Below are 12,765 nucleotides of genomic sequence, written 5' to 3' on the forward strand. Positions count from 1 at the left end.
AGGTCTACTGCATCAAGGGGCTTTCTTCCTATGAAGTGTGCTGTGGATTGCACTAAACCAGAGAGGTTTTTGAACAATGGAATGTCTCCTCTTAAAGCGCTAGAAGCTTAAAGTAAGTGTGACAATGCACAAGCCTCATTCATATTTTGATGACATCTTAGGGAAACATTATGTGAAACAACTGCCTTTCCTTAATAGGCTCTGTCTATGCAGTGCATGTATGTGCATCTGTCTGTCTTTCCTGTCTGCATGCATGAGACGGAATGGGTTTCATTTACACAGGAGAGAATACTTCAGCCCATTCCGAACCTCAGTCATCGTTTGGAATTTAATTTTCCCGAGGTTTTGCAGGCAACAAATCCTACCAGGGTTTGCCTACCACAGCTGTCAATAGGAATCTCCTCATAGCTCAAAGGACACAAAAGATTCAGCAAAGTTTATTGATGTGGGATAGCTCAGCTGGTAGAGCATGAGACGCTTAATCTCAGGATTGTGGGTTCAAGCCCCACACTGGGCAAAAGATTCTTGCATTGCAAGGGGTTGGACTAGATGACTTGTGTTGCCTTCCAATTCTGTGATTCTATGATCTGAATACCTTTGTCCATGGAGAGGAAGGAGCGGATCATCGTAATAAAAATCCATAGATTTATTTCTTGCCAGCCAATGTTTTGAGCAGGTTGCAATGCCAAATGTCTCCCACTGATCTCCTGATGACAACGCGTCTTGACTGGAGGAAAGCAGCTTGGAGGAAAGCATGTCTCGTCTTTAGAAGCTGGGACAGGGGAGTGCTTCAATAGCCCAGGAGATTTCTCTGCTTGGTATTTCAACAGCTGCAGCAAGAAAAAAGGAACTCTGCTAGACAGGAACTTGTTTCTGTGGAATGGCTGCCAGAGCCCTTCTGTTCCACACTGATGCTCTGTCATCCCCACCCTTGTTGATACGACAACATTTTCTACTCTGCATCACCAAAGAGACTCTGATCCATAAATATATCTGACTTCAGAGCTGTCCTGTCAGGCCTAGCTCATGCAGCTGTAATGCCACCACAGGCTGCCCTGTGTTCAGAAATGTGTAACTTGGCCCCCGGTCTAAAGTATTGCCACTTTGTCACCAGCCCAAGGAAGGCTCTTCCTCCTGGTTCCAATTAAACTGGTAAATGGGACTTTGCAGCTTTGCTCATCATCTGGCGAAATATTTTCATGATGTCCCACCTTTTCCTCCTTGCCAGGTTCCTGTTGTCTGGCTTAGGCTGTGTATGCACCATCCATTTAAAGCGTGTTTCCACCTTTTCCAAAAAAAGAATCCTGGAAACTGCAGTTTGTTAAGGGTGCTGGGAATTTTAGCTCTGTCAAAAGTCAACTACAGCAGTCAGGATTCAGGGCAGGAGGCTGTTGAAATGTGCTTTAGATGGGTGGTTTGTGTGTAGTCTTTAGTTACATAAATGCTTGTTCCCTTGGGTTCCCTTCCAACTCTACAATTCTATGATCTATGGTAGCCTTCTCCACCTGCGCCCTCTAGAAACTGTTGTATAATTCCCATCAGTCCCCGCCAGCAAGGTTAGGGATAATAGGAGTCATTTGATAGCATCTGAAGGGCACCAAGTTGGAGAAGGCTGATCTCTAGTTTGAAGTTTGCCAATACAGAAGATGTGCTGACAACTTCCAACTACTTCCGCATAGCATTAGATACTGAGGTAACCCTTCCAGTACCTCTAAGGCCAGCTATTCTGCGTCTGAAGGCACATGAGACTTCTGCCTTGATGAAGTAAAGCCAGGTGACCCCCTGGAAAACACATGTATGCAATGTAAGTCCTACTCAGAGCAGACCCAAGACTGACTTGGGTTCATGAGTTTTAGTGGGCATAATCTGAGCATAATTTAGTTGGATGCAGGCTATGTGCAACACCTTGGCTTCCATGTTGGAAAAAGGTGAGATATAGATATAAGAAAAGGCAACCTCTTCATACAATCGTTACTTGGTGCTACTGTTTTCTGACAAAGGATTCTTACCCCTTTTGTAGAAGCACAATTCTCATAAGTCTTTGGGAGAGGCCACAATATGTAAACCAGCCTTCACCAGCTGGGTATCCTCAAGCTGTTTTGAACTACAACTCACAGCATCCTCAGGCATTTCCTTGACTATTATTTCAGAGGGGGCACCTCTGTTTTCTAGAGTCAGCCAGATGTAGTTTGAAAAGTTGTTTTGTAATGGGTGGTCTTTAATACCATTTTTGAACGCCCTCCCCTCCTTCCTTCATTCTCTATTTTCCTACATAGGAAAGAAGAAATGTTTGCAAGTGTGCAGATACAAGGTTGATATTTATTATTTCCCCCCAGGAAGCATTACGTTTGCAAGTAGTATATATTCCATCAGGTTTCCTCTGTTCCTTTCCCTTTGATCATTGCCTGCCTGCTTGTGTTTTCTCTGTGTTAGGACTGTGTATTCTGAGCATTATGGGTTGTTGGTTTTTTGTGTGTGCCATCACCAGTTCTTTGTAGGGTTGCAAAAGTGAGAAGTTTCCTGATCTGGGGAGCTTAAATGTACATTTTGGCAAAAGGAAGGTGATGACGAAGGGAAGGAAGAAGGGAGAGAAGAAGAACAAGAGAGACAAGGGTAACAAAATAAATCACTCAAGCTGTCAATGGCCTTTATGACTATGCTAGACCTCCATGGCTGGAGGCAGTAATGTTTGTGGAAGTCACAGGTAGGGAGAGCACTTGGGTCCTCCTTGTCAGTTTCCCACATGCATCTGGCTGGCCACAGGTTGACCATGTTCTCCAATTTGTATAATGCAGTTTTGTGTCAAGCACACTCAAAAGGTTGGATTTTTGCGTATGCACTCCTGATCTGCACAGTCCACTCACATGCCTTCCCATCACAGCTGATCTGATAATGTTAAGATGCTGTCAGACATCCCTGAATTCCATCAGCTTCTGCCCTCTCCCATTGCATATTTGAATTATATTAAACCACGCTCCTGCATTAGAACGACCGTTTGCGCATCTCCTGCCTGAGCCAAGGGAACGTTGATTTTGTTGCCATTGGCTAAGAATTTGGATTTCTTAATTTGTCAGCACATTTGCTCTTCTGTCAGCTACCTCCATCCTGTGAGAACGCTTATTAGTTACTGGCAATGGCACAGCAATAGTTGCTCAACATCCGTTACGCTTTGCAAGCAGCCATCGTAAAAAGGGAAGTTTGGGAAGCTGATCAGGCTGCGTCACCGAGGATTGCAGATTTGGGTATGTTTCTAAGCACATGCTTGGTAACTGTAGGGCACTCAGTAAGAGAAATCAACAGGAACTTTGTTGCTGGTAAGCAACAATTACGCTTATCAGCATATTTCTTCAGGGGTGCAGAAATCTACTGAATGTGATATTGGGCACAGAATCCATCTCCTTGAGAATCTCAAGGGGGGGGGGTACTTAAAAAACAACCCAACCATTTCTAGTCCTATTTATTCTCAGGGAAAGTGTATGGCTAATACCTGATGAAATCTCATAAACCTGAGGAGGGCTGAGTAAAATTGACAATGGGACTTCAGTACTGCATGTCTCACTTTGTTACACTATTGACTGAAAAATCAGAATTACTGTATGCAAAGTAAGAAAAATATTAAAATTCACTTGATTTGCAGAATTTATACAGTGTGCAGATTTTGGATAGCTTTTGCAAAGCATTTCCTCTTCTCCCTCCCTCCCTCCCTCCTTCCTTCCACACATACAGCCCAGCTCATAATACTGTATTTCAGACATTTGGACATTCTCAGATAGAGATGTCTCTGTTTCCACCCAAAGTAAAGTTACCTTTATATCCCACTGTCCGGTGGTTCTTGGAAAATTACAGGCATAATTTAAAATATTGAATTATTTAAAACAAACAAATAAGCAGCATAATCCACCGAGCAGCAAGAACAATTACAGGCATTAATTTATAATTACTGCACAGACGCTAAAAGCCTACCTACATAAATGAGCCTTGCCTTTCTTTCTAAGGGGCAAACTAGACATTATCCCCAATTGTTAATTTGTTTTTAATAATAAGGAGCCTCAGGGGAGGCTTGCTGATGGCACAAGATGATAGTGCTTAACCCTTCCGCAGCCAACCATTTTCCCACTCAAAATGTCCCCCAGGTCATTTCCCCCCTATACAGGTGAGAGGGAAAGCAACTTGGAGCCTGTCACCCAAATTCTTATTTAAAGATGAACAGGGAAGAATTTTGGCAATTGAGATACAACACCAAGGAGAAAAACTTTTGATATTAGGAATTTATGCACCTAACGAAGGGAAATCGGAATTTTACAAGAAGCTGCATGAGACTATGCTGGATTATCTGGACTACAACAACATCATAATGATGGGAGATATGAATGGGGTCGTATCAACTAACATGGACAAGTCACAAAGTCAAAATGTCACAAAAGACGGCAGACTTCCTAAAACTTTTTTTGAAATGACAGACAATATGGACTTGATTGACATTTGGAGGACAAAGAACCCACTAGGAAGAGAGGGAACATTCTTTTCTGAAGCCCAGCTGACCTGGACAAGAATCGACCAAATATGGATATCTAGAGGCCTGGCACCTAAGGCCAGAAAAGTGGAAATTTGCCCAAAGACCTGTTCCGACCATAATGCAGTAAAGATGGATATGATACTACTACCAACCGGCTCTTTTAGATGGAAGATGAATGACAATTTGTTCAGAGATCAGGAAATTACCAAGAAGGCCCAAAAAGTTTTGAAGGACTATTTTGAGATAAACATGAATACTACGGTGGAAAAAAGAATCATCTGGGATGCAAGTAAAGCTGTAATGAGGGGATTCTTGATACAACAGAATGCCGTAAAGAAAAGGACACAAAATGAGAAAAAAGACAAGATCCTGGATAAAATAAAAGAATTAGAGAAGAAGTTAAGATTAAACCCGAAGTCACAGCCAACTCTGAGAGAAATTAAACTTTATCAAACACAATATTCCAAATTGATAAATCAGGAAATAGAATGGAAGGTCAAATTAATGAAACAAAAAACGTTTGAGTCGGCGAATAAATGTGGAAAACTGCTAGCTTGGCAGTTGAAGAGAAGACAAAGATTAAATACGGTTACAAATTTAGAGATTGAAGGAAAAAACATTCAGAATCCTGTGGACATTAGAAAGTGTTTCCAGAGATACTTTAAAAAACTATACACCCAAGGGCCGCAAGACGAGGCCGAGATTAAACAATTTTTGGCAAAAAATGGACTATCAAAATTGTCACAAGAAAATAGGACAATCCTGAATTGCAAAATAACACGACAAGAGATTGAACAAGCCATTCAGAACATGCAACTGGGCAAATCTCCAGGGCCAGATGGGCTGACCTCCAAGTACTATAAGACATTGAAAGACTATCTGATACAACCTTTGATGGAGGTCAGCAATGAAATTTTGGAGGGGAAGAGGGCACCGGAGTCGTGGAAGGAAGCGTTTATCACATTAATACCAAAGACGGAAGCTGAAAAGACACAACTTAAGAACTATCGTCCCATCTCCCTTTTAAATGTGGATTATAAAATATTTGCAGACATTTTGGCAAGTAGACTTAAAAAAGTTTTAAATGAAGTAATCCATAAGGACCAGGCAGGCTTTCTCCCAGGTAGACATTTGTTTGCTAATACAAGGAACATTATTGACATTTTGGAACTTTTGCAAACAGATATAAACACAAAAGCCGTTTTAATCTTTATAGACGCGGAGAAGGCCTTTGACAACATCTCCTGGAAATTTATGATGGGAAACTTAAAAGAAATGGGAGTGGGATGGGGTTTTCAGAATGGGATTGAGGCGATATATTCAGAGCAGAAAGCAAAATTGATAGTTAACAATGTGGTTACAGAGGAGTTTAAAATTGAAAAAGGAACACGACAAGGTTGCCCTATTTCCCCTTTGTTATTTATCTCGGTTCTGGAGGTGCTATTGAATATGATCAGGGGGGACCGGTTGGTGGAAGGAATCCAGGTCGGACAGAAACAATACAAATTAAAAGCTTTTGCAGATGACCTGGTTTTGACCTTGCAGGAGCCAGAGTCTAGTACGAAAAGAGTATTACAACTGATTAATGATTTTGGTCGGGTGGCTGGATTTAAATTGAATAAACAGAAAACTAAAGTTTTGGGGAAAAACTTAACAGATACAGAGTCAGAACGGTTTCAGAAAGAGACAGAACTTAATGTGGTTAAAAAAGTAAAATACCTAGGGGTAAACATAACATCAAAAAATCTAAGTCTATTTAAGGATAACTATGAAAAATGCTGGGCAGAAATTAAGAGAGACTTAGATAGTTGGTCAAAATTGAAACTTTCTTTGTTAGGCCGAATTGCTGCTATTAAGATGAATGTATTGCCAAAGATGTTGTTTTTGTTTCAAACACTTCAGGTTTTGGACAAGACGGAGTGCTTTCAGAAGTGGCAAAGAGATATTTCTAAGTTTGTCTGGCAGGGCAAAAAGCCCAGAATTAAGTTTAAGATACTAACCGATGCGAAAGAAAGAGGGGGCTTTGCCCTGCCAGATCTAAAGTTGTATTATGAGGCCGCAGCGTTCTGCTGGCTAAAAGACTGGCTACTTCTTGAAGACACTGACGTGTTGGATTTGGAAGGGTTTAACAATGCTTTTGGATGGCATGCATATTTATGGTATGACAAGGTTAAAGCAAATAAGGCCTTTAAGAACCATATTGTCAGAAAATCACTGTTTAATGTCTGGACAAAATATAAAGACTTGCTGGAAAATAAAACTCCAAGGTGGCTTTCACCTTTGGAAGCTAAGGCCCGAAAAAGACCCAATATGGAGGCTAAATGGCCTAAATATTGGGAAATATTAGAAAAAGACGGAGACAATTGGAAAATGCAGAGTTTGGAGAAAATGAAGGATAAAGTGCGAGACTGGTTACATTACGCTCAGATTAAAGAAGTTTTTAAAAATGACAAGAAACTAGGGTTCCAGGTGGAGAAATCGAAATTAGAAACAGAATTGTTAGAACCAAAGACTAAGGTACTTTCAAGGATGTATAACTTGCTGTTAAAATGGAATACACAAGATGAAATGGTCAAATCGGCTATGATAAGGTGGGCACAGGACATTGGGTATAATATTATGTTTGAGGACTGGGAAAAGTTGTGGAGTATTGGATTGAACTTTACTGCATGCAATGCTTTGAAAGAAAATGTAATGAAAATGATATATAGATGGTATATGACCCCAGTCAAACTTGCAAAAATTTACCACCTGTCTGATAATAAGTGTTGGAAATGTAAAGAGAGTGAAGGAACATTCTTTCACCTCTGGTGGACCTGCCCTAAAGTGAAGGCGTTCTGGGAAATGATTTATAATGAACTGAAAAAGGTACCGTATTTTTCGCACCATAGGACGCACCGGCCCATAGGACGCACCTAGTTTTTTGGGGGGGAAATAAAGGAAAAAAAATTTTATTTCCCCCCCAGGTGCGCTGTGCTAAGCCCGAAGCTTGGGGCGTGCGGAGCTCAGTGCGCCCCAAGCTTCTGGGTGCCGGCAAGGTCTCCGCTAGCCCTGGGAGAGCCCCGCGGCTCTCCCATGGCTAGCGGAGCGCTGCGCTAATCCCGAAGCTTGGGGCGTGCAGAGCTCCGCGCGCCCCAAGCTTCTGGGTGCCAGAAAGGTCTCCGCTAGCCGTGGGAGAGCCCCGCGACTTCGCGCGGCTCTCCCAGGGCTAGCAGAGCGCTGCGCTAATCCCGAAGCTTGAGGCGTGCAGAGCTCAGTGCGCCCCAAGCTTCTGGGTGCCGGCAAGGTCTCCGCTAGCCTTGGGAGAGCCCCGCGGCTCTCCCAGGGCTAGCGGAGCGCTGCGCTAATCCCGAAGCTTGGGGCGTGCGGAGCTCAGCGCGCCCCAAGCTTCTGGGTGCCGGCAAGCAGTCCGCTAGCCGTGGGAGAGCCGCGCGGCTCTCCCAGGGCTAGCGGAGCGCTGCGCTAATCCTGAAGCTTGGGGCGTGCAGAGCTCCGCGCGCCCCAAGCTTCTGGGTGCCAGCAAGGTCTCCGCTAGCCATGGGAGAGCCCCGCGGCTCTCCCAGGGCTAGCGGAGCGCTGCGCTAATCCCGAAGCTTGGGGCGTGCAGAGCTCCGCGCGCCCCAAGCTTCTGGGTGCCGGCAAGGTCTCCGCTAGCCATGGGAGAGCCCCGCGGCTCTCCCAGGGCTAGCAGAGCGCTGCGCTAATCCCGAAGCTTGAGGCGTGCAGAGCTCCGCGCGCCCCAAGCTTCTGGGTGCCGGCAAGGTCTCCGCTAGCCGTGGGAGAGCCCCGCAGCTCTCCCAGGGCTAGCGGAGCGCTGCGCTAATCCTGAAGCTTGGGGCGTGCAGAGCTCCGCGCGCCCCAAGCTTCTGGGTGCCGGCAAGGTCTCCGCTAGCCGTGGGAGAGCCCCGCGGCTCTCCCAGGGCTAGCGGAGCGCTGCGCTAATCCCGAAGCTTGGGGCGTGCAGAGCTCCGCGCGCCCCAAGCTTCTGGGTGCTGGCAAGGTCTCCGCTAGCCGTGGGAGAGCCCCGCAGCTCTCCCAGGGCTAGCGGAGCGCTGCGCTAATCCTGAAGCTTGGGGCGTGCAGAGCTCCGCGCGCCCCAAGCTTCTGGGTGCCGGCAAGGTCTCCGCTAGCCGTGGGAGAGCCCCGCGGCTCTCCCAGGGCTAGCAGAGCGCTGCGCTAATCCCGAAGCTTGAGGCGTGCAGAGCTCCGCGCGCCCCAAGCTTCTGGGTGCCGGCAAGGTCTCCGCTAGCCGTGGGAGAGCCCCGCAGCTCTCCCAGGGCTAGCGGAGCGCTGCGCTAATCCTGAAGCTTGGGGCGTGCAGAGCTCCGCGCGCCCCAAGCTTCTGGGTGCCGGCAAGGTCTCCGCTAGCCGTGGGAGAGCCCCGCGGCTCTCCCAGGGCTAGCGGAGCGCTGCGCTAATCCCGAAGCTTGGGGCGTGCAAAGCTCCGCGCGCCCCAAGCTTCTGGGTGCCGGCAAGGTCTCCGCTAGCCGTGGGAGAGCCCCGCAGCTCTCCCAGGGCTAGCGGAGCGCTGCGCTAATCCTGAAGCTTGGGGCGTGCAGAGCTCCGCGCGCCCCAAGCTTCTGGGTGCCGGCAAGGTCTCCGCTAGCCGTGGGAGAGCCCCGCGGCTCTCCCAGGGCTAGCGGAGCGCTGCGCTAATCCTGAAGCTTGGGGCGTGCAGAGCTCAGCGCGCCCCAAGCTTCTGGGTGCTGGCAAGGTCTCCGCTAGCCGTGGGAGAGCTGGGTTTCCCATGGCTAGCGGATAGCTTCCTGAAGCCTGGAGAGCGAGAGGGGTCGGTGCGCACCGACCCCCCTCGCTCTCCAGGCTTCAGCGAAAGCCTGCATTCGCTCCATAGGACGCACACACATTTCCCCTTCATTTTTGGAGGGGAAAAAGTGCGTCTTATAGAGCGAAAAATACGGTATTTAAGTATACCTTCACTAAGAAACCAGAGGCCTTTCTTTTGGGCATTGTCGGCCAAGGGGTGGTAAAGAAGGACCAGACATTTTTTATGTATGCAACAACAGCAGCAAGGATACTTCTCGCAAAGCACTGGAAAACTCAAGATCTACCCACACTGGAAGAATGGCAGATGCAACTGATAGACTATATGGAACTGGCCGAGATGACCGGCAGAATCCGTGACCTGGGAGAAGAGAAGATGGAGGAGGATTGGAAGAAATTTAAGAATTATTTACAAAAACATTGTAATTTGAGTGAATGCTAAGCAGGATGCTAGATCACAAATAATTGAGCACCACTAAACTAGATGATTTAAGATAGTAAGTGAAATTGAGAAAATATGAACTTTTTTGAGAATTATAAGATCATAAATATACAGATGGGATATAAGAATGCAAATAAGTTAATAAATTGCTGACAAAATGTTATAACGATGAAAGTGGGAGCGGGAGATGTGAGGAAGTCCAAAGAAAATGTGAAATTATGTTAAGATATATGTTACACTGTTTATTATGTTTATTTTTATTGTAAACCCCAATAAATATTAAAAAAAAAAAAAAAGAGAGAGGGAAAGCAACTTGGGAATGGGATACTGACTGGTGAAATGACCAATAGGAAAAATATTAAATCCCACATCCCCCATGTCACTCCTCCACTCAAAACTGCTGCCTCACCAAACCCAAAGAGCGCTCACAAATGGTTCCTCGTCATCCTGGGGGGAAAGTGATATGTGGGGTGCCACAGGGTTCTGTCTTGGGCCTGTTGTTGTTCAATGTCTTTATAAATGACTTGGACGAAGGAATTGAAGGGATGCTCACGAGATTCGCAGGAGCCACCAAAATGGGAGGGGTAGTTAATGTCGCAGAAGACAGATGACCTTAACCGACTGGAGAACTGGGCCCAAACCAACAAAATGAATTTGAATAGGGGCAAATGTGAGGTTCTACACTTAGGCAGGAAGAACCAGCTGCACAAATACTGGATGGAGAACACATGGCTTGCCAGTACTACATATAAAAAGGATCAAGGGTTCTTAGTAGACCACAAGCTTAACATGAGTCAACAGTGTGATGCAGCAGCAAAAATAGATAATGCTATTCTAGGCTGCATCTCTCCAGTAGGAGAGAGCCCCCATCAAAGTTTAAAACAGTCACAAAGTTAAGCAGCAGTATAGCATGGGAATGTAGGTTGTGAGACCCCTTTTCACATCTAGTTTAGTCTGCTTATAGTGCTTGCCCCCCCCCCAGCTGTTAAGTAACTTTACTTACTTACAAAATCCGAAGATCTGATTCATGCATTGTTCCATGCAACAGGTAGAATACACGTAGAACTCTTTTGGGTACAAAATACAGAAAGTTAGCTTCAAGGTGGAGCAAGCTTCCTTCCTGGTTGATTACCTGGAGCAAAGAGAATGAGGAAAGGAAGAGAAGCAGCTTCACTTCCTCCCTCACTGGAGGTGAGGGGGCGTGACCTAACCAAGTCTAGGAACACAGCTCTGTAGTCTTAACCCCTTCATGCAATAACCAGCACTCATGCATAATTTTGTTTGAGTGCTATTTCCCACTTAATGCAGAAGGGGCCACAGAGTGGTAAGGCTGTTTTCCTTGCTCTCTCTCTCTTTCTGTTTGGTGGAATTTCCACCCTACTTTTCTATATAACAATCAAAGCTGCTTACAAAGGCAGTCTGCTCTTGCAGAACACATTGAAAGAATCCCAAGCTTTGGTTGTATGAATTGTTTGGCTGTCAAACAGAAACCTCACCTAGAAAACAGAAACCTTTTAAAGGTGTTTGCAATATTTGTGCTTTTAGTGTTTCGTTCTATTCTATAGCAATGTGACTGATATCTAGTCAGAGGGAGATGAAATATTTATGTTGCAGCCATGCATTCTAATAAATGTCTGAAAGCAACAACATGTAAAGCATTTTCTGGAATTTAGACAAGCACACTTGCTTTTTATTTCCTCCCCACCCCCCTGCCCCCAGAAGTTGCTTTACATATTGTGTTTTGCATAACAACTATAGAACATGGAATATGAAAAGCAACTTCTGGGGGGGAAGGAAATAAACAGGTAGGCCGCTTGTCTAAATTTCAGCAAAAGTGTGGGAGGGGGGGGCAGCACGTTGGCTGTTTCTCTAAATTGCATTTTCTCATTCCAGTAAAAGTGTCATATTGCCAGGACAATTTGCTTACATGGTGTTGTCACTGAAGGCACACAAAGATGATTCAAAGTCATGGCAATGCTTCCTGGACAGGCGCTTCTCTCACTCTAGGTGGTTAACCTGTAACCTTCTATGCCAACTTTTTTAAAAATAAAAATATTAAAGATTTTCTTGGTTTACGAAAGTATATGCATTGTCTCTTCTTTCAGGTTGTAAAGTCTTTTCTACGGATCAGTTACATTTGATATGAGACATTAGTGTTGTATACAGTAAGGTCGGGGAAGAAGAGAGGGGAGACAGGGGCGCCAAGTATGGGGGGCTCAGTGCCTGAGCACTCACAAAATTTTTGTTGTGGGTGCTCAGCACCCACACCGCAGGGCCCTCACGCAACTTCCAAGGTCTCGCAAGGCCTCAGACAGCATCTCAAAGATGCCTCAGAGATGCTTTCTGAGGCCTTCTAAGGCCTTGGAACCTGACTTCCGGTGCCACCAGAAGTTGGGTTCTGAGGGCTTTCCAAAATGCTTTCCAAGACCAGGGGCCATGCATGACATCATGACACCATGATGTCACACATGCTGGGCACCCATAACCTAGGGCCCAAGTTGGTTCCCCTGTGAGGAGAGGAGGGGTGGTGTGGTGAAACATATTCTTCTATATAGTGTACGTGTGGGGTTTTGTGTTAGTGTCAACTGGATAGGGTTCACTTTCTATTTGCTTATTACATTTCCTTGGTAGTGAGAATGAATGGGGGGCGGGTTGTCTATAATTGGCTGCAGTGAAGTTTGTTTGCTTCTATGCCAACTTTTGAATGCCTGCTGCAAACTCTTCTTTTCTGCCAATTCTTTCAATCTCTCATTTTTCTAATATCAAGTTCAGCATGGCACATTTCCACAGGTTTGTGAATCTCATAAGATAAATATTTTTGTATCAGTGGTGTGCAGTCAGTAGCCTAGGGGTCTAGGCTAGTCCCCTGAAGGGTCCAAGAGCCCTTCCACAGCCTTCCCAAGGCCTGCCTGGCTTTGGTAAGGAGGCAGCAGGGCTCCAGCATTCTGTCAGAGGCCTGGCACCTGCTTCCCAAGACCCAGGCTTAAGGAGGGATGTGCGATGTTCATGTGTGCGACATCACACA

Source organism: Podarcis pityusensis (genome assembly GCF_964106645.2).
Source record: "Podarcis pityusensis genome assembly, chromosome: 11".
NCBI classification, from domain to species: domain Eukaryota; kingdom Metazoa; phylum Chordata; class Lepidosauria; order Squamata; family Lacertidae; genus Podarcis; species Podarcis pityusensis.